Source organism: Mus caroli, unplaced genomic scaffold, assembly GCF_978045245.1.
Source record: "Mus caroli unplaced genomic scaffold, Mus_caroli_1 scaffold_8, whole genome shotgun sequence".
In the NCBI taxonomy this organism is placed as follows: Eukaryota; Metazoa; Chordata; class Mammalia; order Rodentia; family Muridae; genus Mus; species Mus caroli.
Genome location: NW_028227263.1, coordinates 50074791 through 50099463, shown reverse-complemented (window position 1 = coordinate 50099463; position 24673 = coordinate 50074791). Strand labels below are relative to the sequence as shown.

Genomic DNA, 24673 nt, shown 5'->3' with positions numbered 1-24673 from the left:
AGCAGAGCAGGAACTCAGAGGCAGGAACTGAAGTAGGGACTGTGGGAAAAGGCTGGTTACCGCCATGCTCCCCACGGCTCACTCAGTTTTCAGTTATTTCTTTTACCTTTAATATCATAATGCACTGCCCAGGGCCACCTGCTCAGAGGTGACACAGTGAACTGGATCCTCCTGCTTCAATCTCTAATCAAGACGATGCCCACCCAGGTCAATCTGATGGAGATATTTTCTCAATTGAGGAGCCTCTTCCCAGATGACTCTAGCCTCTGTCAAGATGACAAAAACCAGTATCCCCTGTCACAGGGGTATGAGGTTTTGTTTGCCAGTCTCCACCCCTCTCCCTCTGCTTCTATATACTCTGTATGGGACGCCTCCCAAGTAAGCTTGCCTCCCTAGACCTGCATGTGATTTGGTCTTCTGTGATACTGTAACTATGTATAATTATTGATACACAGTCCCCAGCTACAGTTAGTCAAAGTAAGAATTTGGGGATAGCATAAGAGTAACACAATCAGTGGAAAACATTCTTGGAATGATGAGGATTCATTTCTCGACAGCTTAGGGATAAACCAGGATACTTTTTCCATGATGCTCGGCAGTGAAGCAAGGAGCTGTCAGTCACACAATCAAAGGGGGAAGCAACCAATCCCCCACAGTGCACTGTTTCTAAGCTAGAGTGGTCAGTAGGATCAGGTGTACTGAGTGCATTTGTGTGTGTGTGTGTGTGTGTGTGTGTGTGTGTAGATGAGGAGTGTCTTCAGGTGTCTTCTTCATTTGTTCTCCATTTCGTTTTTTCAAGATAGGCTCTTCCCTGAGCCTAGAGCTCATTGATTTGGCTAGCCTGGCTGGCAATGAATTCTAGGAATCTGTAGTCTCTGCCTCTCCTCCCCCAAGTGCTGGGCTTACAGATTCACACCACTGTGTCTGGCTTTATGTCGGTGTGGAGGATCAGAGCTTTAGGGCTTTATATCTCACACCTGGCACTTTACCAACATGGCCACTTCCCCAACCCCTTAAGTGCATTTTGACTCAGTAGCATTTTTAACTTACAACAGGTTTGTGAGTTTTGACCCCATTATGAAGAAAAGAGAGTCTATACACACTGCGAAACCTTTCCAGCCATCAAGATCCCCATTCCTATGCATACCCTCATTCTGATCTCACTGCAGCCTGCCAAGGAGGGAGTGGCTATTCCCTTTTCTCGGCTCCAGAAACCAAGTGGAAGAAATAAATGACTGTCCTGTGTTATGGGTTCAGAGAGTCTTACTCGGGTATGGCTCTGCACAGAGGGCAGAGTGTGGCTAAAGAGGCAGCAGGTGCCCATGCTAATGTCTGGTAAGTCATACTTGCCGTGGAGCCCTGTGCAGAGACCTGCCCCTCCCCTTGGGAGCTCAGTTTCTTCCCACTATAAAGTGAGGTTACTGCCCTAAATCAGAGCTTCTTAATGTGAGTGTATGGCCGGGAAGAAAATAACTGAAAGTTAGCATTTTCTCCCATTGAGAATATAGGCAATAAACCACAATAGCATTAGCAGTTTCTGGGACTTTGTTACCAGGAAGAATCAGATATTTTTGTATCCCATTATAGTTATTGGAGATGCCTCAAAATATCATTTGCACTCATCACTACCTCAAGGTTATGATAGTTATTAGACAAGCTGTTAGATCTTGTTATGACTTAGAAAGGAAATAAAAATATAACAATCACAAATTTCTCATTTTAACATTTTGATAACTATTTCAATATAATTGGTTTCCTTTGTAATCTGATTAGTTTTTATTTTGTGCATTTAAAAGTTTTTTTTCTTTCTTTTCTGGGAAGAGGATCTACATGTTTTAAGGATCTGCCAAAGGGGTTTGTGGGACTCCAGAGGTTAAGTCCTTGCTGTGTCACTGCAGGACCCCAGGTTCCACCAGACCCAGGTTCTCATTCATCAGCCTCCCCCCGCCCCTCACCCTAGCACACTCAGCCCCATCTGCTTCCACACCTGAGGCAGCTGCAGAGGTGCTCCCTTGGGCTCCATGCAGCTCAGATGGCATTCAATTTCATCAGACCAGTGCCTTCTGGTCTATAATCTAAGGGAGGCTGATGCTGTCACAGTCATATGGGTTGAGTGGGAGGAAGGAGATGGAGGCTCTAGGCTCAAACACATCTTTTGAGATAAGCAGCATTTCGTGCTCAAATACCTTGGTTTTATCCCTCCCAGCTGACATCCTGTTCTTCTACAGGGTCCTCATGGGAGCATCACAGACCCAGAGAGTATGGGTGTTTCTTTGTGTTTTATAGGAAAGGGCACGGGGAAGGCCAGAGTCCAGAGCCACAAAGGACAAGATGTAGGAAGAAAGTAAGGATGGTGAAGCAATCAAACACACACACAGACACACACACACACACACACACACACACACACACACACACACACACTGGAAAACAGAGCTGAGGACAGACTGGCAGGGGCAGTCTGTTCTAAGGGCACAAGGCACAGAAGAACTTGTGATGGGACCATACCAGAAGTTGAGGTGAGAGATGACTATGGCTTCATGTAGGGTCACAAGTGCAGGCAGAAGTGGAGAGAAGTGGACAGAAGCTGAGAGAGCCTGAAAAGACAGAACCAGATGAGCTAAAGGATAGATAGCTAGTGGATGGAGATAGAGCTCAAGGATTTAGGGCAACCTAGGTGCTCCACTTGCTGACATGGGGACCAACCAAGGGAGGTTCTCTAGTGAGAGACTGTAAGGTACCAACTACTGCCATGTGGGTAATAGGTGGTTCCTAGCATCAAGACAATTGTTTCTCTTTTATGCTAATTACTCTGCAGTTGAGAAAACACATCACCATCCCATGCTTCCATGGCAACTATTAAACTAGGAGCGTAACTTCTACTTTAGGGGTTTGCTGTGATGGTTATTGCAAATATGAAGTAGAAGCATCCGATGCATTATGAGCTGTCCATGGCCCCAGGTGGTCTCTAGCAGTGCTCCAGTCCCCAGGAGTCTCAGGGAATCCCATTACAAAGAGGCACCTCTGGAACATTTCTCACTTAGGGGATGAAATTTGGAGTCCATAACAAGTCTGGTCATGGTGATGCTGAGTCTGTTTTCTTGTCTGTTGGGCGGGAATACACACTTTTGTCTCTAGCCCTTGAGATTGTGTCACACAATGGCATCGTTGGATGGAATTCACATAGTCAGTTTCCAGGATTGTCTCTGTGGCCCCTGGTCAGCCCTGTAAGGTCTCTAGCTCATTAGGACCATTAAAGTTGAAGCTCAGTGAATTAATGTAAAGTTCATGTAATAATTCACCTTACCCAGCACATGGTAGGTACTTAGTAATGGTAACCTCTGTGAACAGCTGAGCAGGACTAGGCTAGAGCCATGAGCTGAATGAGCTGTAGCTCTGGACCCGTCTGCTTCAACCTCCCTCCATCCTAACACCACCATTCAGGATATCTTCCTCACAGCCATCAAGGGGCTCAAGATCAAACTGGGCCCTGTGCATCCATTGGACTGGGCTGGAGAGATGACTTGAAGGTTAAGAGCAGCAGCTACTCTTCCAGAGGTCCTGAGTTCAATTCCCAGCAACCACGTGGTGGCTCAAAACCATCTATAAACGTAATCTATGCCCTCTTCTGGGAAAAAAAGGAACCTCATCCTTCATTTTTTTTAATTTATTTTTTTATTAGATATTTTCTTCATTTACATTCAAATGCTATCCCCCAAACCCCTTATACCCTCTCCCCTCGCTGCTCCCCAACCCACCTTCCTCCTACTTCCTGGCCCTGGCATTCCCCTGTACTGGGGCATATGATCTTCGCAATACCAAGGGCCTCTCCTCCCACTGATGGCTGACTAGGCCATCCTCTGCTACATATGCAACTAGAGACACAGCTCTGGGGGGTACTGGTTAGTTCATATCGTTGTTCCTCCTATAGGGTTGCAGACACCTTTAGCTCCTTGGGTACTTTCTCTAGCTTCTTCATTAGGGGCCCCGTGTTCCATCCAATAGATGACTGTGAGCATCATCTTCTTTATTTGCCAGGCATTGGCATAGCCTCACAAGAGAGAGCTATGTCAGGGTCCTGTCAGCAAAATCTTTCTGGCATATGCAATAGTGCCTGGGTTTGGTGGTTGTATATGGGATGGATCCCTGGGTGGGACAGTCTCTGGATGTTTTTTTCTTCCATCTTAGCTCTGAACTTTGTGTCTGTAACTCCTTCCATGCGTATTTTGTTCCCCATTCTAAGAAGGAATGAAGTATCCACACTTTGGTCTTCCTTCTTCTTGAGTTTCATGTGTTTTACAAATTGTATCTTGGATATTCTAAGTTTCTGGGCTAATATCAGCTTATCAGTGAGTGCATATCAGTGAGTGCATTTTTGTGATTGGGTTACCTCGAGAATTGACAAATGGGACCTCATAAAATTGCAAAACTTCTATAAGGCAAAAGACACTGTCAATAAGACAAAAAGGCCACCAACAGATTGGGAAAGGATCTTTACCAATCCTAAATCAGACAGGGGACTAATATCCAATATATATAAAGAACTCAAGAAGATGGACTCCAGAAAATCAAATGACCCTATTAAAAATGGGGTACAGAGCTAAACAAAGAATTCTCAACTGAGGAATACCAAAAAGCTGCGAAGCACCTGAAAAAATGTTCAACATCCTTAATCATCAGGGAAATGCAAATCAAAACAACCCTGAGATTCCACCTCACACCAGTCAGAATGGCTAAGATCAAAAATTCAGGTGACAGCAGATTCTGGTGAGGATATGGAGAAAGAGGAACACTCCTCCATTGTTGGTGGGATTGCAAGCTGGTACAACCACTCTGGAAATCAGTCTGGTGGTTCCTCAGAAAATTAGACATAGTACTACCGAAAGATCCAGCAATTCCTCTCCTGGGCATATACCCAGAAGATGTTCCAACTTGTAATAAGGACACATGCTCCACTATGTTCATAGCAGCCTTATTTATAATAGCCAGAAGCTGGAAAGAACCCAGATGTCCGTCATCAGAGGAATGGATACAGAAAATGTGGTACATTTACACAATGGAGTACTACTCAGCTATTAATAACAATCAATTCATGAAATTCTTAGGCAAATGGCTGCATCTGGAGGATATCAACCTCATCCCTCCTAATCCAGGTGTTTTGCTGCTTTCTCAGACTCTCAGTGTCTTCTTGCCTGTCTGCCTGCATCATCATGGGTCCACCCACATTCCACACCTCCTGCCTGGAACTTCTGTTGGCAAAGACTGTTCCCAACTTCTTTTTTCTCATTCATTAGAACAGAGCCTTCACTGGGTTCCACTATTGAGCACAGGACCTCTATCTTCCATTTTCTGCTCTAGATACATGTTTTATGGCCAAAATGAGCAGCTGAAAGGTCAAAGTGGAGCTGGAGAGGTGGCTGTCCTATATAAATCCCATAATCTACATAGACATTGTGAGAAAGAGATCCACTTTATAGGTAGAAGATAAGGCTGAGAGGTGCTAAGTAACTTTCTCAGTGTTACATGACAGCTTTGGTACAATCTAGAGTTTGGCACTGTTGATAAGAAAAATGACCATCATGACCTACCCTCTTACTTTAAGAGCTATTAGCATCTCAGAGGTGCTGGGGGGTGGAGAATCATTCTTTTTGGAGGAGCTCTCCTTTACTCCAGTGGATGGCCACATATCCGTGGATGTATGGTCAGTACTACTTGAACTTAGTGGGCTATGAGGGTAGGTTGGAGTTGGGAGAGGCATGTTGAGAGCATATGGGGAGAGTCGGAGGGGAAATTAGGGAGTGGTTGTGATCATATTTCATTGTATACTTGTATTAAAATCTGAAAAATAAGTAATTTTTTAAAGTTGTGATTTGGATGCTGATGAGGCCCACGATTGTAACATTTCTCCCAATCACCAATTCCTTCCATGTGCAGTGCAGAGAACGGGGCTGGCAGCTGTATGCCAAATGGAAGGGCAAGCATGAAATTGCTGGGTGGAGAAGTTGCTCTTCCAAGCAAGGCTCACTTGCTTGAGTTGTTAAAATTAGAAAGGCTCTCTCCTATGGTTCTGTGGGTCTAGTTGAAAAGATCGGCAGCAAAAAAAAAAAAAGAAAAGATCGGCAGCATCCTACAGCATCTTGGATGATTAGTAGACCTCCCATGTTTTTAGATAAATAATAAAAGCCATTATTTCTGTAGCAAACTCCCCCTGAAAGTAATGTAATGCATAGCATCCCAACGGGAGTGCCTGCAGCTGGGGCAGCTGTCTGGAGGACCTCACGAGTCCCTGGAAAGCTGGTTAATGTTCTAGGGTTTCATTACTGGCTCTGCCAGACCTTGGGGAGTTGTTTGGTGCTGAAGGTTGAGACCTCATGTCTACCGTATCTTTTTTTTTCCGTCCTAAATTGCTTCCATCACCCTGACCACACAGACAAGATGAGATCTAAGTGAGAAGGAGTGAGAAAGGACAGGACCTTTGATTCTGCAATGCCCAGGAGAAAGCTCAAGTGAGCATGTTTTGATACCCTAATCAGCAACAGAAGTCCAGGGGTTGAAAATCCATGCCCCAGCAATGATGACCTGGGAAATCACTGCCCATCATTTTCAGGAAGAGCTTCCTCACTCACTCAGACATCTGGTGGCAAGGCTTAACTTAGATCAACAGAGTTTCCACAAAGTACCTACATATGAAGAGTGGACACTCAAAGCTCACACAGCATGCCTGAGCCTTGGGGTCCCTGGACCCTCCTAGATGGAAGCTTCTAGAAGGCTCAGTTTATGCTTTCTTCAGCCTTACTATGCTGTCACCAGGGATGTGACCACTCAGGTCTGGCATCTACCTTGATAGAAGGCTGACCCAGAGAATGTCTCTGTCCTCCTGGTAGGTGGCTAGGTTGAGGTGCTTTATCTTCAGCAGTTAGAGTGATGACTGTGGCCCTCCACCTTCCATACCATTCCCAGCCCTCACAAATTGGCACAGCACAGCTCTGGGGTCCAGCTATGATTTCTCCTTCACATTCTTGCTTCTCACTGGAAATGGAAGGCTTCTGGGAGCTAAGGAGTTCCTGACACTCAGCCTAACCCTATCACAATCACCCCACCATCTGGATTTGTATTCTGATGCTGGTTTGCCTGGGCTCCAAATCCTGGTCCTAGAGGGGTATGGTTGTATACTCTTTCAGTCTCAGCATTCCGGAGGCTGAGGGAGGACAATCCCAGGTTCTCAGGCTATAGACTTAACCCAGTCTGAAAGAAACAAAGAAGCTAGCCAGGCGTGGTGGTGCAAGCCTTTAATCCCAGCACTTAGGAGGCAGAGGCAGGTGGATTTCTGAGTTTGAGGCCAGCCTAGTCTATTACAAAGTGAGTTCCAGGACAGCCAGGGCTATACAGAGAAACCCTGTCTCGAAAAAAAAAAAGAAAGAAACAAAGAAGCCAATAAACACGAGCAAAATCTTGGCTCTATTACTCATTGTATGCTTTTAGGCAATTTTGTAGGCCTTTCAGTATTCTTGTTTCATCTGTAAAATAAGGAAATGACAGCATCTAACTCTCAAAATTGTAAATGAAGATTAAATGGAGTGATATTTATAGAGCATTTAGGACAGTGCATGGCCCACTTGGGCTGCTCTGACCATGCAACTAGAACAAGTTGCCTGTAGTATCATAGACAGGCTTAAAAAAGAAAACCCAGAGCTTTTTCCTGGTGCCTGACACCATGAAAGACAGATCCATGGCAAGCAGTGCACAGGGCTTTGGGAAGTTTCAGGCAGATAGAAGCTGGGAGAAAAGGAACTGTGCTGCCCTGGAAAATATAGTGGCAAGATCTTAAGGGGTCCCAAGGAGAGAGGCACCAGGGGAAGAGGGTGAGCTATACTGTTGGCAACTCAGGCTACCAGACTGCACTCATCATGATGTTTACCAGCTTTGTTAGATGTGTCATTGTTTCAGTATCCCTTTATCACATCTCTGTTAGATGTGACGCATACAAAGACCAAGGCAACCCTGAGGTTCTGTGCTCTTAGTGTCTATCCATCTCAAGTGAAAACATGGGGGCTTACTGATACCACAAATGTTGTCTACAGTCAACAAGCTTGGGAGGGAATGAGAGGCAGGGGTCAACCCCAGAGTCTCACTAAGGACTAAAGAGCACCATGAATGGTCCCCATTACTCTTCCTTAGATATTGAGAAGCAGAAGAGAACTATTTAGAGCTGTGGGAGGTGGGTCAAAAAAAAAAGATATTAAAACAATGACTAGAGTGTTTGGAGATGGGGCGGAGACAAACACGGATACTGGTAGTATCTTGATCTTATTTTCTCCGTGGATACTTGACTTTGATCAGGTCATCAGACAAACTTTGATCTATCTTGGTACCTCCTTCAGGGCTCAGAGAATCCTGATTTGCTGACCTTCCACTTCCATATGCCAGTGGCCTTCGGGGGCTAAAGCAAGTTATCAACATGTTACTGGCAACTGGCATAGATTAATTTGAGACTATTCTAAACGGAGCTGAAGAGGTGGCACCACACCTATTAGCATTTCTTTTCCTATTGCTGTGATAAAAGGGAACTTAAGGGAAGAGGTATTCATTTCAACTCATAGTTCAAGGTACAGTCCATCGTGGCAAGGGCCTTAAGGCAGTGGGAGTTTGAAGCACCCAGTCATATCATACCCACACTCTGAGAATGGTGAAGGCAAGCTAAAACTCAGCTCACTTTCTCTGTCTTATCCAGTCCAAAGGTCACTCTCAGGGAATGGACTAGCCCTCCATTAAGATGGGTGTTCCCCACAGGTGTGCGCGGGGGCCCATATCCCAGGTAATTCTAGGTCTGCCAAGGTAATTAATTGCCCACCTGACTTTTTGTTTCCACCTCTGCGACCCTGTAGGAGAGTGGGTGTGGAGTGAGTTGCTGATTTTGGTGACTGGATGTTGAACTGAAGACGGGGAGCTGCAGAGAGCGGACTAGTGAGATGCAGCCGGAGGAGAGCTGAGCCTCTCTTCCCTATATCTGCTTCTCCCGAGTTAACTCAGAAAAACAACCTAAGAGCAAATGTTCATAAATATGTGTCTCGCTCTATAGAAAGAAAAACTCATCAAATCAATAATTGCAGTCAAGTAAATTTATGTTTGAATATGGGAGGGAAGAGGGTAAATTTGGTGTAATTACTATATCATTTGACTTAAAATGAAGTCCATTGAACATTTATTGAATGTGGGCACAGAGGATAGAGAAACACTGGAACTGCCAAAGAGCTTGTGACGCAGACAGATCTAGCCTTTCTGGCACCCCCAGTTCTAGAACTCTTGTTCCCAAGGTCCAGGCTATGAATTGTATGTGTGAGAAAAGATGTGATAGTCCCTCATGGTTGCTGTAAGTCAGAGCCTGGCATTTCATACAAACCCATTTCATCCCTTGTCTTTTTTGGTCATTATTAAAATCTGGAAGAACCAGGTATGGTGGCACAGACCTGTAGTGCTAGGGAGATGACAGACAGACAGACAAACAGACAGACAGTCAGAATACCCAACATTTTCCAGGTTCTAGAAAGAAATTGGAGAGCCTAAAGGATGCCCTATGGCCTTCAGATTTTGTTTCAGTAGAACAAGAAGTTTTGGGAGTACTCCTTCATTAAAAAAATCCCTCAAACTTGTGGGGAGAGAATTGCAGTACACTGTATGAACATAGTGGGTAGGAGGGTCATGCAGAAATCCACATGAGAGACAATGGTGGCTCAGTGGAATTGAGGAACCCCTTGGGATGGAGAAAATGAACTGACTTAAGGTATATTTGAAGGTAGAATTGATACACTGTGGTGAATAATTGTCCAGGACCAGTGTGACATATAAGGTGGTATCAAAACAGCTGCTGGGACTCTGGTGGAAACCATCAGGAGACAGCGCTGTGACTGAGCACACTGGCGGAGAGCTAACAACAACAGCAGCTGCAGCAGTAACAGTAAAGGAAAAGACACATGGCAAATCCTTTTGTACCAGTACGGAGATTCTCGAGCCTACTCAGAGATGGGTAAAGGAAGGGCAGAGAGCATGTTGATTCCTTAACAATGTTAATTGCTAAGGCATGTGGGAAAACATGTTTACACTAAAGACACAAAGATTAAAATGCCATGGTATCGTGTGTCTACCTCAGTGACAGAGATAAACCAGGATCCTGATGTTTACCATTGAGGAGAGCAAGAGGCGCTAGCTCGCTCATGGAGTGCTGGCAGAGATGAAAGAAGATGTGCTCTTTTGTGGGAGGCATTTACACATTTTCCAACTGTTTGGCAATGTAGCTTAAGTACATAATCAGACTGCCACGTGAGAAATATGTATGAAATATTAATTAGTGAAAAATTGTATACATCTGTCAGTGAGGGATTAATTACCTACCTACATAAAACCATTATAGAGAATGCTTTCTTAGTAAGTTCAAAAGACATTAACCTCAGCATCCATGGTTGGGACCCTTCTTTGTAAACCATCAGAAATGCATGGCATGTGTGCATCTCTTTCTCCATACTCTCATAGAAAGGCTAAAGGGGCCTGATCCAAATCGATACCACCAGGGTGGTAGTACATTTTAAAAATATTTAGTGGATTCTGGTAAAAATCCTGGCTCTTTAAAAGAGAAAGCAATCTATGGGTGTAATAATTATAATGTCGATGACTGTAATAATTGACTAATGTGGATTGGTTAGCAAATGATTCCAGAGAGAGGGTTTTGCTGGATTGGGGGGGACTAATCAAGCCAAGTCTTCTTGAGGGAGTGAGGCTCTGCATCAAGGCAGACTAAGCCACTTCTACAGGCCCTTTCACCTATTTACTCTCTGCTCATAAAAAATTTACAGCAATTAATTTTAACGAATGACAGGAAGTAGGAAGTTAAAGTTCTAACAAGGCCATGCCACAGCCACATTGGCCAGAATCCAGCACAGCCTCTTGGTGGCTGCAGTTTCGTCCTCATTTCCCGTGACAGTGGAGTCCTAGGTATTATGTGACTGGCCCTTTCTATTCCCTTGGTTACTATCTTGGATCTTTGAATAAAGAATCACTTTCAGTCACATTTTCTGAAACCTGGACGCTTCTTACTAAAGTGCCCTTTTCGGGAACTTAAATAGCTATTGATAGGATCTCGTCACTTTATGGAATCGCTGATGATGTTACAGAATGGGCTGAACCTGCCTTGACTTGCAAATAGAACTTAATTAGTGGCCCAATGCCAAGGAGTTATAGATTGGAGCTCTGAGGACAGGTTGCAGGAGAGGGAGTGACTATATTCACAGAGTGCTGGGTTGGGGATAGCCAAGTCCTGGCTCCTGGGTGACCTTGGCAAACCTTTGTAACAGATAACAAAGAGTAAAGCAGTTCTTGTGGCTTTACTTTTGAAATGTGATATCTCTAAGTTCTGAGGCTGCAGAGTAGCCAGGGACCAAATGCCTGCATCCCTCAAGTATAGTTAAAGAAACTGCTAAGAGGTAGCATGGTTGCGGATGAGCATTTTAGACTTCAAAAGTGCCATATTCTAATGAGATACGGACAGATAGGTTACACAGACAACACCTGGACCCTGGGAGTTCGTAGACATTTGTGTGCAGGATGACTCTTGACATTGTTAGCAACCCGTTTGCAATAATCGACTCCATCTTCATCACAAGGTTGCTTTTTAATGGGCCACGGAGAGAAGGGCAAGAAATAAAAAGCTGCAGGTACCTCTTTTAAAACTCCCTTAAAAGTGAAGTTAAGAGCGAGGGAGATGGCTCAGTAGGTAAAGTCACCTGTCACTAATGTTGCTACATGATGTCTTGAGCTTGATTCCCAAATGAACAGGACGAAAGGAGAGAACCAATACCCACAAGCTGTCGTCTGACTTTCACCAACACACTGTAACATGCTCTGCCCCACTCGCACCCCCTCCACAAGCACATAAAATATGTGCCTAAAATGTAAAGTAATGAGATGTTTGGATATGAGGTTAAACAAACAAACAAAAAGGAAAGCAAATAACTGACCCAGTGATGGCCAAACTGTGCGGCGGCAACCAGTGACTGCAGTGGCCTTAGGATGGATGGCCGCCAAGCTGAGCTAGTCTTCTTGGCTGTGAAACTTTCCCAGAGTGGTTCCGAGGACCTGAGAGAACATCTGTAGGTAGTGCCGCCTTGACAGCTGTGACTGGAGGGGCTCAGGGAGATGATGGGGTTCCTTTTCTTTCCCTTGGACTCTTGTTCCTAATTCGAAAGGAATATCTGTGAGTGGCTGCTATCTGTCCCTTATTTTCCAGACGTAGTCAACTGAAGGCTGGGGTAAGTCCAGTGGCAGAAGTCACCCCCCCCCCCCCCCCGCACTCCACTGGACTGAGTGCAGACAATGCTACTGCCAGAGACCAGAGCACAGGCCTGCAAAGAGCTTGGAGAAAATGACAATGAGAAAGAGACACTATGGGAAGGGCAGCAGTCCTGGTCATAATGTGAGGGACATGAAAGGGAGGCCTGTGATCCTACGGTCCACTAGGTTTTATGTACCATTGTCCTGCTCTGAAAGGTAGAGTGTGTGTGTGTGTGTGTGTGTGTGTGTATGCCTGGGAGAGAAATGATTGTAAGAATAATGCTCAAATGGAACTGGAGAGACAGCTCAGCCATTAGAAGCTCTCTCTGCCCATCCTCTTGTAGCAGACCCATTTCAGTTATCAGTACCTGTGCTGCATATCCTACAACCACCTGTTAAGTCGAGGGACCTGATGACTACTTCTGACCTCCAAGGCACTTCACACACACACACAAACACACACACACACACACACACACACACACAGTATGCAGTCATACAAAAGACACACACAAATACACATCAATATAATTAATTTTTTTAATATAAAGATAATGATTTATTTTATATTTTATTTATATGACTACACTAGCTATCTTTAGATACATCAGAAGTGGGCATCAGATCTCATTACAATGGTTGTGAGCTACAATGTGGTTGCTGGGAATTGAACTTGGGACCTCTGGAAGAGCAGCCAGTGCTCTTAACCACTGAGCCATCTCTCCACAACCCTTAATTTTTTTTAACTGAGAATGTATGAGAGCCATGGCTCTTTATACTCTTTCTTCTATTGTCCCTAAAGATCTAGGTTGACATCTATGAAAATCAAAAGTGTGTACCCAGATGCCTGGAAGGCTGATGTTTCCATACAGAGATAGAAGTACTGCTGGTGGCCAGGTTTGACACAGAACCGTCATTGAGCAGTGTGTGTGTGTGTGTGTGTGTGTGTGTGTGTGTGTGTGCCCTGACCATCAGGAACATCCTCTGTTCCATGGGCTGGTGAGTAGGTGGCAGGCAATATTAGGTGTCAAAGTTGTGCTGCCTGTGAGCACAGAGGACACTCAGGGTTCATTGTGGTTGTCTTCTTGTTTTTCAGATGGACAGTCTGAGGCTGAGAGAGGGCTAGTGATTTCTCGGACACTTGGGCAGTAGGTAAGTTATGACGATGAATTGGGCCTGAAATAAAGCAGATATCCGATCATCGGGGCTTCTCCTCTGCAGCTACATGCACCCCAGTTCCCGACTTGTCTGTTTTGGGCAATTTAAGTAAGGAAATGAACAGAACCAGTTTGAAGCATTTGGGTACTAAATGGGTTGTGATTTCTGTTTTATTGTCATGATCTGCTTGAATCATTGTGAAGATCTCTTAGCCCCGTGTTAGTGTTAGACCTTTCCTTAGGGTGGTAGGAGGACTCTTTAGAACCTGGTAAGGTAGACCTGAGTGTTTGTACAACCAGGAGTCAGAGGAGCTGTGTGTGTGTGCTCAGATCCTGCAACAACACATTCTATGACTTCCAGATATGAACTCAGATATGTTCGCGGTCCCTAGTTCCTCTGAATTGTTTTTCATCAGAATACTGAGCTCGGTGCTGGGCACGGAGATTGACGAGTTAATATGGAGTTTGCTGTGCCTCTGGTATATATAATCACTTCCTGTGATCATTATTGCTTCATGGAAACTTCTAACACCTGCCTTGGAGTTCGTGGTTGTAGTATTCATGGTTGTAATGTTTTCCCCAATTGATTTACATTGTATAACAGAACACCATTAGCTAGTGTTATTTGATATAAGCGGTGAACCTATAAACAAGAAAGTATCATGGGTGCGTGCTTGAGATGCGGACTAATGCCTAGGCCTTTTTGGTCTCAATGAGCTTTCCTCCAGGAGTTTCATCTCATAGATGGGAATCCTTTAAAAAGTCTTTAAAATGGACATTTTTAACCTATTCCAACAGTAAGGATGGTGCTGGGGAAAACAGAAATCAAGATAGGTTTATGCCCAGGTAGGGATATTTTTTGTATAGGTTTTTTTTTGTTTGTTTGTTTGTTTGTTTGTTTGTTTGTTGGCAGAGGGCAGTGCCTTCCTTTCCTAGGAGTGAAGACTGATGTGAGCTCTGGGCAAGCCAGTAACAAGAGGATAAACCTACCCAATGCCAGAGACAAGACTCTGTTTCCAAGTGACTGAGAGTTAGCATATCAGAGAGACTCTGCCAAGGGCTGTGGGGACAGTCCCCTTGTTGTGCAGTGACCCTGCTGAAGGCTGCTGCTTCCTAAAGCTCAATGGTTCTGGACACTAAAGCAAGTGCTTAGCTCCTGCCTTTACAGAACTTTGCCTCGGGCACTGCATGGAGAGCGGGAGGGATTAGAGGCTGGGCTGTTTGTTTATATGGAGGACACTTCTTGGAGTTGAAGCTCTTGGGCTCTTTCAAAGTCTGGGATTTCAAAGGGTGCATGAATAACCTCAGGCCTAACCTGGTGTTTCTATTTGAGTGTGCACTGGGGATGGCTGGTGGGTCTATTTAATTGAGGAGACATGCTTTGTGGATTATGAGGGGGAGGGAGGGAGGGAACGAAGAAGGGAGAAAGAGGGGAGAGGGGCTGAGAGAAAGACAATACCTATGTGTGTGTGTGTGTGTGTGTGTGTGTGTGTGTACAATGTTTAGAAAGCAATTCTTACAAGGAAATTTCTTTATCTCCAGATTTACATTTTTATCTTTTCATTCATGTGTCTGTATTAGCGTATGCCACATGCACATGGGTGCTGGCCTCCATTGGATTCCCTGACAGTTGGTATGACAGGCGTTTGTGGTCTTCCAGTGTGGGTGTTTGGCTCCTCCGGAAAAGCAGTAAGCACTATTGCCACTGAACCATCCCTCTAACCTCCAGAATGGCTCTTAACAAGCCTTTTGGACCTCTCTAATGACAATGGGATCCAGCTGTCCCTTCATCCTGGATAGAATTACCAAGATCCCTCTTACCTTCTTCAGAGTCAACTACAGACTCTTGCTTCTTGTATTGATCTCTCTGTGGCAGGCACCCTCCCAGCCTTTGCAGTACCCCCTCCCTTCAGGGCTGTGCTCTTTCCCTCCACCTGTCTCACTCAGCACTAACAACGCAGGTGACCACCTGGCCTGACAGATGATAGCTGCCATACTCTTGGAACCTCATCCCCTGTGATTCACATTGTCCCAGCAAGAATCTTTGGCGTCTTTGTTCAGCAGTTACTCTGAGCTTGGAATCCAGGAACATCTTTCTTTCTCTGCAGGTCACTTTCAGCTGCAGACAGCCAGCAGGGCAAAGCTTTTCCTTGCCAGGTAGGGTTTCCCTTCATCCCACACAGGACAAGGGGAAGGCTTGTTGAAAGGCAGCCTTGGCTCTCCATAGCAAGCACTCTGCCAGGTCTCCCGAGTGGAGCCTGTTCCCAGAGCGATTATCTTTCCTGCATGAGAAGCAGGTGCTTGGTGACAGGAAGCAAGGCAGGCTTAGCAACAGACTTATCAGGCTCTCTACAAGAATGTCGTTCCTGTAAACAGGTCTGAGTCTGTGTTGTTTTGTTCCTCTCACCTGCTCAGTTGTGGGGCTGGCGGCTCTAATTTGCACGGCTCTGCTGCAGAGGTAATCAGTCCCTGCAATGTAAAGTTCTGTTTGCAGTACTCCTGTTTATCCCCCACAGTACTCCAAAAAGGGCCAGGCCAGACAAGCTGTGGTCTCCAGAGAAGACTATGGCCTCTGGCTCCCTCCTGGAAGCCCTAAGGAGTGGTTGTGTGTGTGTGTGTGTGTGTGTGTGTGTGTGTTCCTGCACTTCGTGCTACTTCATCTCTTTGCACAGGCTGTTGTTGCATAGTGATTTTGAAAGTGAACCTTGTCTATGGCTGCCTAAGCAAGGGGACAGAGATGTGTTTGGATCAGATAAAGATGCCTATTCCTTATATTGATCCTTCCAAGGAGGAGGCAGCTTCCCCTCACATACTGTACAACCCCGTTGCTCTCCGTCAAAGGCTGTGATCTCTCCTGTCTTGCTCACAATGGACAAAGCTGGTGTCTAAATTGACAGGATAACTGCTGTGTGCCTGGATCCCTAGCTCCTGCTGTCTCATGTTGTCCTAACAGGAAACTTTGGAGTCTTTATTCACATGGTGGGTCTACTTCTTTCAGCCTCAGTTTCTTCTTCTTCTTCTTCTTCTTCTTCTTCTTCTTCTTCTTCTTCTTCTTCTTCTTCTTCTTCTTCTTCTTCTTCTTCTTCTTCTAATGAAGGGCGGATTGTAGAGCAGATTGCCGGTAATCCTGAAGGTACACCTGACAGATTTGTAATAGCTGTAATTAGTACTTGCCATTGGAGAAGTAATAAGGATGTCAGTATTGATAACGGATCATTTTTATAGAACTTTATATTCTCTTACATTTGATTTAGCAAACCCACAAAAGAAATAAGACTAGGATCATTGTACTGCCTGGAGATAAGGAGAGAGAGAGAGAGAGAGAGAGAGAGAGAGAGAGAGAGAGAGAGAGAGAGAGAGATTTGTTTCCAACTGTTGAGCCCTGGATAGAGCTGCCAAGGGCCCTGTAGTCATAATGTGGGAGTGGAGAATAGGAACCTGAGGTGCTTGGGAAAGCCTAGAGACCCAGCTTTTCCTAGAGCCCTGACCACTTCTTCTCTCTCTTTCCATCTTTATCATTTTCTTCCTTCTGGAGGTCTATCCTATTTATATGAAGCATTCTGCCTGATTCCTGTAAACTGCTTCATCTGTGGGTCTAGCCTCTCATTCCTGGGCTGACATCTTTGACTTACAATGGTCTCCACACCAGCAATGCCACGCACCTGCCTGTTACCTGCCTTCAGAATTTCCCAGACACACAGTCCAGGGCTGGGAGAGCACAGTCACTCAGCATCAGCTTTCTGTATACCCCTGAATGTTCCTGCTTTTAAGGCTTATCCTGCCCTCTAGCCAACTGACATTTATTAATATATACAAGACCTTCTGGTCCATGAGATAAATCAGTTTCAAAAAGTTGGTGAACATGGCCAACTTTCACAATCTTGCAGTAATGCTGGAATTTGTGTTCAGGTATTCAGACTAGAAGCTACAAGCATTTGCCTTATAGGAAGTCTGTAGCATAGGGTAATACCTAGTCCAAATGGGGTGACCCTGACTAGTGCTAGTGCTTTTAGAAACAATGCAGCATCCTAGCCATTGGCTTTCTGTGGTCTTCTTCCATTGGCTGGTAAGGTTCCCTGAGATAGCAACCAGAAGCCCCAGCCCCAGCCCCAGCCCCAAGCCCCAGCAGGGCATAGGTCTATAGCAGCTGAGGGATACAGGATGTAATGATCAACAGTATTAGTAATAAGTTATTGACTGTACGTTAACAGTACATAGCACTAAGGGCTTTCATGTGCTGCTTAATGATGAGATGAGCCCAGAGAACTATGAGATGAGGTGATTTCCTTGTGCAGCCATCAAAGTGTAGATTCTTCTAAATGGCACAGGGTTCAGTCACTCCATATGGCCTCTTAATCAGACATGTAATTAGCATAAATATGTGAGCCTTGTGCTGACATAACATGGCAAACCTACTTAAGTATTTGTAGTAAGTAGAGGTACTCTAAACGAATGATTTAAGAAAATATGCTAAATCAAAGAACTTAAAGCAACTTGCTATCACTTCCTAGTAGTGCTTACTGTAGGCAACGTACAAGCTACACTTTCTTACCTCTGGCAGTGCAATAAATTGTTTACATTATCATCACTGTAATCATATGAATAACACATTGAACTCCACCATGGCAATGATGTTACCACAAAGCAATAAGAGCTCTATCAGCTCAGTTATAATCTCAAGAGGCTGCTATTGCATGTGTGGTCTCTTATTGACCAAAACATCCCTGGGTGACATATGACTGTATTATTTTGTTTAATTTCTGCAGCAACCACTACATTGGATGCTGTAGTTATAAAGGCAATGGCTCAAACACATTGAATCACTTTCCCAGGTCGCACAACTGAACAGTAACAGACTCCAGGAGGAATCTGAGCTAACGGACACAAGAGCTGGCATTCAGTGGATGTCTTGCCCTACTGAGACGTAGGCTTTCTTAAGTAATCTTCCTCATAGACACAGCTGGTAGCCATGGCTGCATCTGTGAACTCCTATGAAACTGTCACTCAAATCTAGTGCCTGATCATCTAAAGCAGTGTTTTCAGACAGCCAAGGCAAAACTGGAAAAGGCTGAGATGCCATGTCATGTATAAAAGATTATATGAAGAGCCACTAATAAAATCGATGTACAGTGGTTGTTCCTGGGGGTAAACCTCATTTGTAACATACGAGTAGGACAAGGTAGCATCAAGAGATGCAATCTAAGTTCATGGAGAATAGTGGGGAAATGTGCAGCCACAGTGTGTGTGTGTGTGTGTGTGTGTGTGTGTGTATTTCATTTTAGAATCTGGCAATTTCTCAACAGCCAAGCCATTGGTGGATGAGGCCAAAAGAAGGGAGGCAGGCAAATCTTGATGCATTGCTCTCAAGGGACCACCTTCCCTTTCCTGTACCTTCCCACAAGACCCCATGGGTCTGTGATGTGTTTCATCATATGGAGTTTCATCTTATGCAAGCCGGCGAAATGGTCCTCCAGCCTCATTGCAGCAAGATAATTGACCCCTTGTGACTTTGTCCAAAAGGTAGTAGGAGCATATACTCATGTAAAGTCAAGCTGCGGGGAAACTGATCTAAGACAGGGAGGAGGGGCTTGGAGAGACTCAAGGGGCTACTGGAATGTGACCAGGTTTCTGATGGAATTCATTAAGCTGCCAAGGTTCCCTCTTGTGGTCTGACTCTGGTCTATGTTCAGTCTTGGAGACAGCAATGGCAAAGGTGCCTTGCTATGTAAGTGCCAGAGCAGGGGCACTTGTTCCGTGAATGGAAAGAGTGACCATGTGATGACCAATGAGCTATGGTATTGCAGACTTGCCTTTGGATAGCATTGTTCTCCGGGTGGCTGTGCCTGTGCACTGAAGGAAGAGACCATTCCTGCACTGCATCCACGCTCTGCAGAGCATCATTAGGGGTCAGGAATCCTCTGTGGAACTTCCATATAAGATAAGCAGAAAATTCTCTTTTAACATCTAGGCCCCAGCTCTGGATTCTCTTCTCTTTATGTATATGTTATGTCTCCATGATGCTGGAGCAGATGTTTAGCTGGGACACCCATGGCACTGCTGTTCTGCAGCCTATACCCATTCTCATGGTCAGTTCTAATTGTCCAATACCCACATACAACAGTTGGTAAATACTTTTCATTTGACTTCTGTTCTTTGTGCGGAGCCAAAGGGACCGCCTCATGCCAGTTGCTCCTCACATAGGTTCAGCAGGAAAATGGCTAGTCATCAAGCCTTTGCTGTGCATAACTAACTATGCAGGTGTGCTGACAAGTGCATTTCTGCTTACCAGCATACCCCAGGGTTACAGAATCACTGGAAAGTCACCAATTCCCATGGGTACATGGGGCTGGTGGATTTGTCTGTAGCCCAATCTTCCCCTTAGATCAAAAATGCAAGTGTCATCGCAGTGGCAGACCAGGGAGCCAGCTCTGTCTTTGCTGTCTCTCCAGTGAACAGGTGGCATCATGCTGCATCACATGACTGTGAGACTCATCCTGCAGAGCAGGTGAGAGCAGCTCTCTCAAGAGAGCAAACTGTGAAGTTTCTCAGACAGAAGCCCCCCTGAGTGCCCCTTATTCATTCTGTTCTAAAAAGTCAAAAAGTAAAAGGAGTGACAGAATAAATGCTCCATAGGGGTAAATATGTGCACTGAGGATCTGGGTAGACCAGGGTTTCTATGCCGGTTCTGCTCCTTATTTAGAGGTCTGATCTTAGGGAAAGGGGTGAATCTCCTGTTTCAATTTCCTGGTCTATAGAACAGGAACGATGATTGAAGCGGCTTTTAATACGTACCATGTGTGCCCAGCAGAATTTAAACCTGTAGATGGCAATCTTGCTGTGATAGATAACAAGAGTCTCTCTTCCGCCTACAGATGGGGAAACTGAGGCACAGATGACTGGGCAACTTCTGTAAAGTCACATGAGCACATGGCAGAGCCAGATGCTTGGTGGCAGAAGCCATAGCTAATCTGTGTGCTTCTCTGGCTCTATGAGGGGCTATGTGGAGATTATAGAGAACATTCCTGGGTAAAGGATTAGACCTAGACTCCATATAAGCTGGTTATGTCTACTTGTTCTGTGTCTATCAGAAACAGGAAGCATTTCTATTTGTACCTATTGCATTCTCAGCACTGTATTCTAAGTCCTGTGTCTCTCATCTCCTTCTAATACCACAGTCTTCCCTCTTGGTCCTGATTAAGTCACACAGGTGAGGGAACAGTAGGTTCCTCAGCCTTCTCAGTAGTGAGGTCCCCGTTGAGTGAGGAGTCCAAGCAGGAGCAGTATGACCCTTGTCCAGCATGTAGCAGGAACTTAGAGTTTGAACTGTTACACTGTCTTCCATCTGAGTTATGCTATTCAATACTCAGAGCAGGATCTGAACATAACCAAAACTCCGGGGTCCCGTGATAACATAAAGAGAGCCAGGGCGGAGAATCCCCTGAGTTAATGCCCATGTCCTTCAGGAAACTCTCCTAAAAGGCGTCGGGAGCAAGAAACTCAGAGTTCAGCCTAGGCTTTGCAATAAAAGTGCTGTATGATGTGGGAATTGTTTGACCTGTCTGTGCCACTTGTCCAAAGGAGTTCGTGCTAACCTTGTTTCACTGTGCCTATTATATTATAAGTTGATGTTGACCACATCATGCTGAGAGTCAGAGAAATATATTCTTAAGGCCCCCAGTGGCATCATTGACCTATGATGATCCTCAAAACTAAACTGTGCATGAGAGCTATCTCATAGTCAGAGACTAGGAAAAGGAATGTCTGAAATGAGAGGAAAATAGCCAAGCCAGCAAAATTTTACCTCTGATATCAGCAAAGGAGAAGAAAGAATGGCAAACTTATCTTCAAGCCTCCTCAACACCTCGGGAAAAAGAAAGCTGATGTGTTGTTCTCATTGACTGGCCCTGAGTGCCTGTTGAGGAATAAGCGAATACAGATGACAAGCTATTAACTAACTAGGCACAGAGACATCGTGCTTATGCAGGGATGGCAGTTCATGATGGATTGAGTGTGGCTAGCCTGACTGGGTCTGGTAGAGATTTCCTTGTGGAAAGTTGATAGGGGTGTTCCTGTACCCAACCTCTTAGAGTGAGACTAGGAGCCAGGACAAGGTGGAGGGAGGGGTGGTGGTGGTTAACTGCAATACAGTCATAGCGGTTCTTCAGTTGACTCCACTGCGAATCATGAGCCTGAGATGCTTCCTCTGATATCCCCCCCCCATCGCATCTAGTGCAGTTTAACTTATTTACGGCCACAGAAGTGACAACTGCAGCTGCCTGCAGGTGACCACTCTCTTGAGCTGAAGGCCACTTCTAGAAAGGAGCTCAACTGAGGAGACAACAGTAGCTCTCCCTGCAGCTGGAAAAGCAAATCTTGGTTCCTTGTACACAGCAGGCAGTTGCCATTCTTGCCTGCCAGCCCTCTGTAGGCACCTCTGGTTAACACTACAGCCTTTACTACTGTGTTTCAGTGAAGTCTCAGAACTTTCCCAAATACAGTGCTCTGGATAAATGCTCTCAATCGCTGGAATCCACTCATGAGAAGGAACTTATTTGTTCCTTTCGCCCTCTCCATCTATAGGGGACAGTTATTGATGAGATCGAATACTTGGCAGACCTTGGACCATTTCCTCAACATGTCTGCTGGAAAATGTGGTTTTCTTGTGTTTTTCCTTATTATCCTCCCTGACCACATTACATTTGAGTGCAGACTTGTTTCCTCTTGCCTCACTCAGTGCCCTTTCCCCACCCCAAATTCATTTCCTTCCCCTTGCCTTTCTGAGATCACACTCTCATTTCAGCTACTGTTAATCTTGCCTGAGTGATGTGGGTCAAACTCAGGTTCTCGTGTTTACATAGTAAGCCGTTGAGACATCTCCCAAGCCCCTGAGGTGATTTCTTAGTGGGGTTCCCTCTTGAGTGTGGCCTGCCTTTGGTTGTTACTCCAAAGTGTTGGTTGTTGACCTATCAAGTCACTGGAAATCACATTAGAGTTGCAGGGCTATCCACCTAGCCATCACCACCAAACACAATGGATTTCTCAAGAACCTTCTATTTGTTTCACCAGCACACATCAAGCTGAACAGAGTAGAGCTCTGTATTCAATTCTATTCATTTCAACTGCAAGGGGCCTTTGGGAATCACAGACTTGCTGTTGGAGCCAGTGAACTGGGGCAGACACCTAAGCCAAGGCAGGGCTGGTAATGACTCTTGATAAATAACACTGTTCTTCGTCCAGCTGTCCAGGTGCCACAAGCTTGGCAGTGCCCCTCCAGGGTTTCTTGGGTCTCTACTCTGCTACTGACCTTGCTTTTGTGCAAGTTGCTTTCGGGTAAGGTAGGATTTTGGCTCTGAGCTGAAAGTAAACGCTACCAGAACCTAAGAGAGATTAGGGCATTTCAGTTCTGTGCCAAGTGTTAAAAAAGCTCTTAGGGACACAGGCATAAAACCAGTGTCCCAGAGTTTAAATTACAAGCATGGTTCCTCAGCCCCTTGACACTGGGTTTTCTGTGTTGTTTGTGGACTGTGGCCTTGGTCCTTGAGACGATGACTTCTCTATATAAAAATGGAATTTGAAATCAGCGTGAGAGAATAAAGAGCACAATTCGTCTTCACTCCTTTCTCTGCTACAGATTTTCTGTGCAATCAGGCATAAGTCACTTGACCTCTCTGATCTTCAAGGTTACCTTGGTGTCTACATATACTGGGTATACTGTATTGCTCAAGCCCCAAAACTTGGGGAAGCAAGAGTATAATGCTGGCATTCTGGGAATGTCCAATGTGTGGGATTCCTGCCATGGACAAACTTTTCTTACAGAACTATAAAAACACTTGATTCACCCCAGTCTGTCACCAACAGATGGATAAACAATTCTATACAAGTCCAACTTGGTGAACCAATGGGTTTACTGAAATTATTTATGGAAGTTTGAGGGGTTTCTAATGCAAGCATGGGTGACCCAAAAGTGGCACATCACCAAATAGTACCAATTTCTGCTCAACCTTCCATGTCCTCTATTCTCTAGCATCCCTACATCCTGTCCTAGCCCTCATTGAGCTGTGACTGCCTCATCACTGTTACTGTAGGCCTAGCAATGACTGGGTTCTTCTGCTCATTTCTTTGTCATGTCTGTGCTCAAGCTCTCCTGTTGGCCAGGTGCTCTGCTGCATGATGGCTGGTGGTCATGCCCCACCGAGAGGAAATAGATTGTTTAAAGCATCTGCCTCCACTCATGACTTAGTGACACTAGTGGGAAAGTACTTACTAGACACTGACAATCTACAGACCAGGACTATTTCCTGGAAGATACCATTAACTCTCCATTGGATGATCTAAGACTTATAAGTCCTAGGGTTTCTGTCTGACATGGTAGTCACTGGGCCCTAAGGGAGGGAAAGGCATACCCAGTTATCCTACCACCATGACTTGGGGAAATCCCTGTTCCTTATGTGAGTCATCACTTTCCCCACAATCCTTCCTCCTAGTGCTCGAGGAGGCTGAGATTCCTGAGGAGTGGTAGCCAAAGCCAAGTGGGATGGATTTCACCCCTTGTGGTGGCTGCATGAAACCAAATGCTCGAGTTCTTTAAGACTAGCTTGTCATCTTCAAAGTGGGCTGTCATCCTTTCCTTGCTGCCATTCTCTGGGAAGTGCATGAGATTGCACAGGTGAGAGCAGAGCGCACACAGAGTGAGCATGGGGCCTGGTGTGAGGATGTGTGGCTGTGGCTTTTTCTTTCTTCTTTTGATCTGAGTTTCTTCATCTGTGCCTTCACCAATAAGTCCCAACAGGAGTGTAGAAACGTCTTTCCTCTGTGCACAGAGCTATCCAACAAGCTCTTGTGTGAATAGAATTGTTGTCACCCTTTCCCAGTGAACTCCATGGAACAATTTCTATGTCTGTCTCCCACTTTTAGTCCTAAAATGTTTAAGGACAAGACCTCATCACTATATATCTGTATCCCCGATAGGTAGTTGATACTCTAGGACTGAGTAAATAAATGAAAAAAAAACAAGCACCCTGAGAACCGGCCACACACTGTTCTTGGGCCTGGAAGGCTTTGTGCAATCCTCATGGTGGCTCTAGAGGGTTGGCATTATCCTGCATCTGAGAAAAGGGTACTGGGGCCCAGAGAGGCATAGACACATACCCAATAGTACATGGTCATCAACTAGCAGCATGAGGGATTAAAACCTC

At 45.1% G+C, this 24673-nt stretch overlaps 1 protein-coding gene across 2 annotated transcripts in view; it reads left to right on the top strand.

The window, feature by feature from the left end:
* Window positions 1-24673, top strand: part of Tenm4 (teneurin transmembrane protein 4) — a 703400-nt gene that overhangs the window by 123510 nt on the left and 555217 nt on the right. For both annotated transcript variants that reach the window (XM_029479435.2, XM_085841517.1), the window contains exon 2: window positions 13418-13473. The gene's annotated coding sequence lies outside the window, so the exon portion shown is untranslated. The remainder of the gene's footprint in view (window positions 1-13417; window positions 13474-24673) is intronic.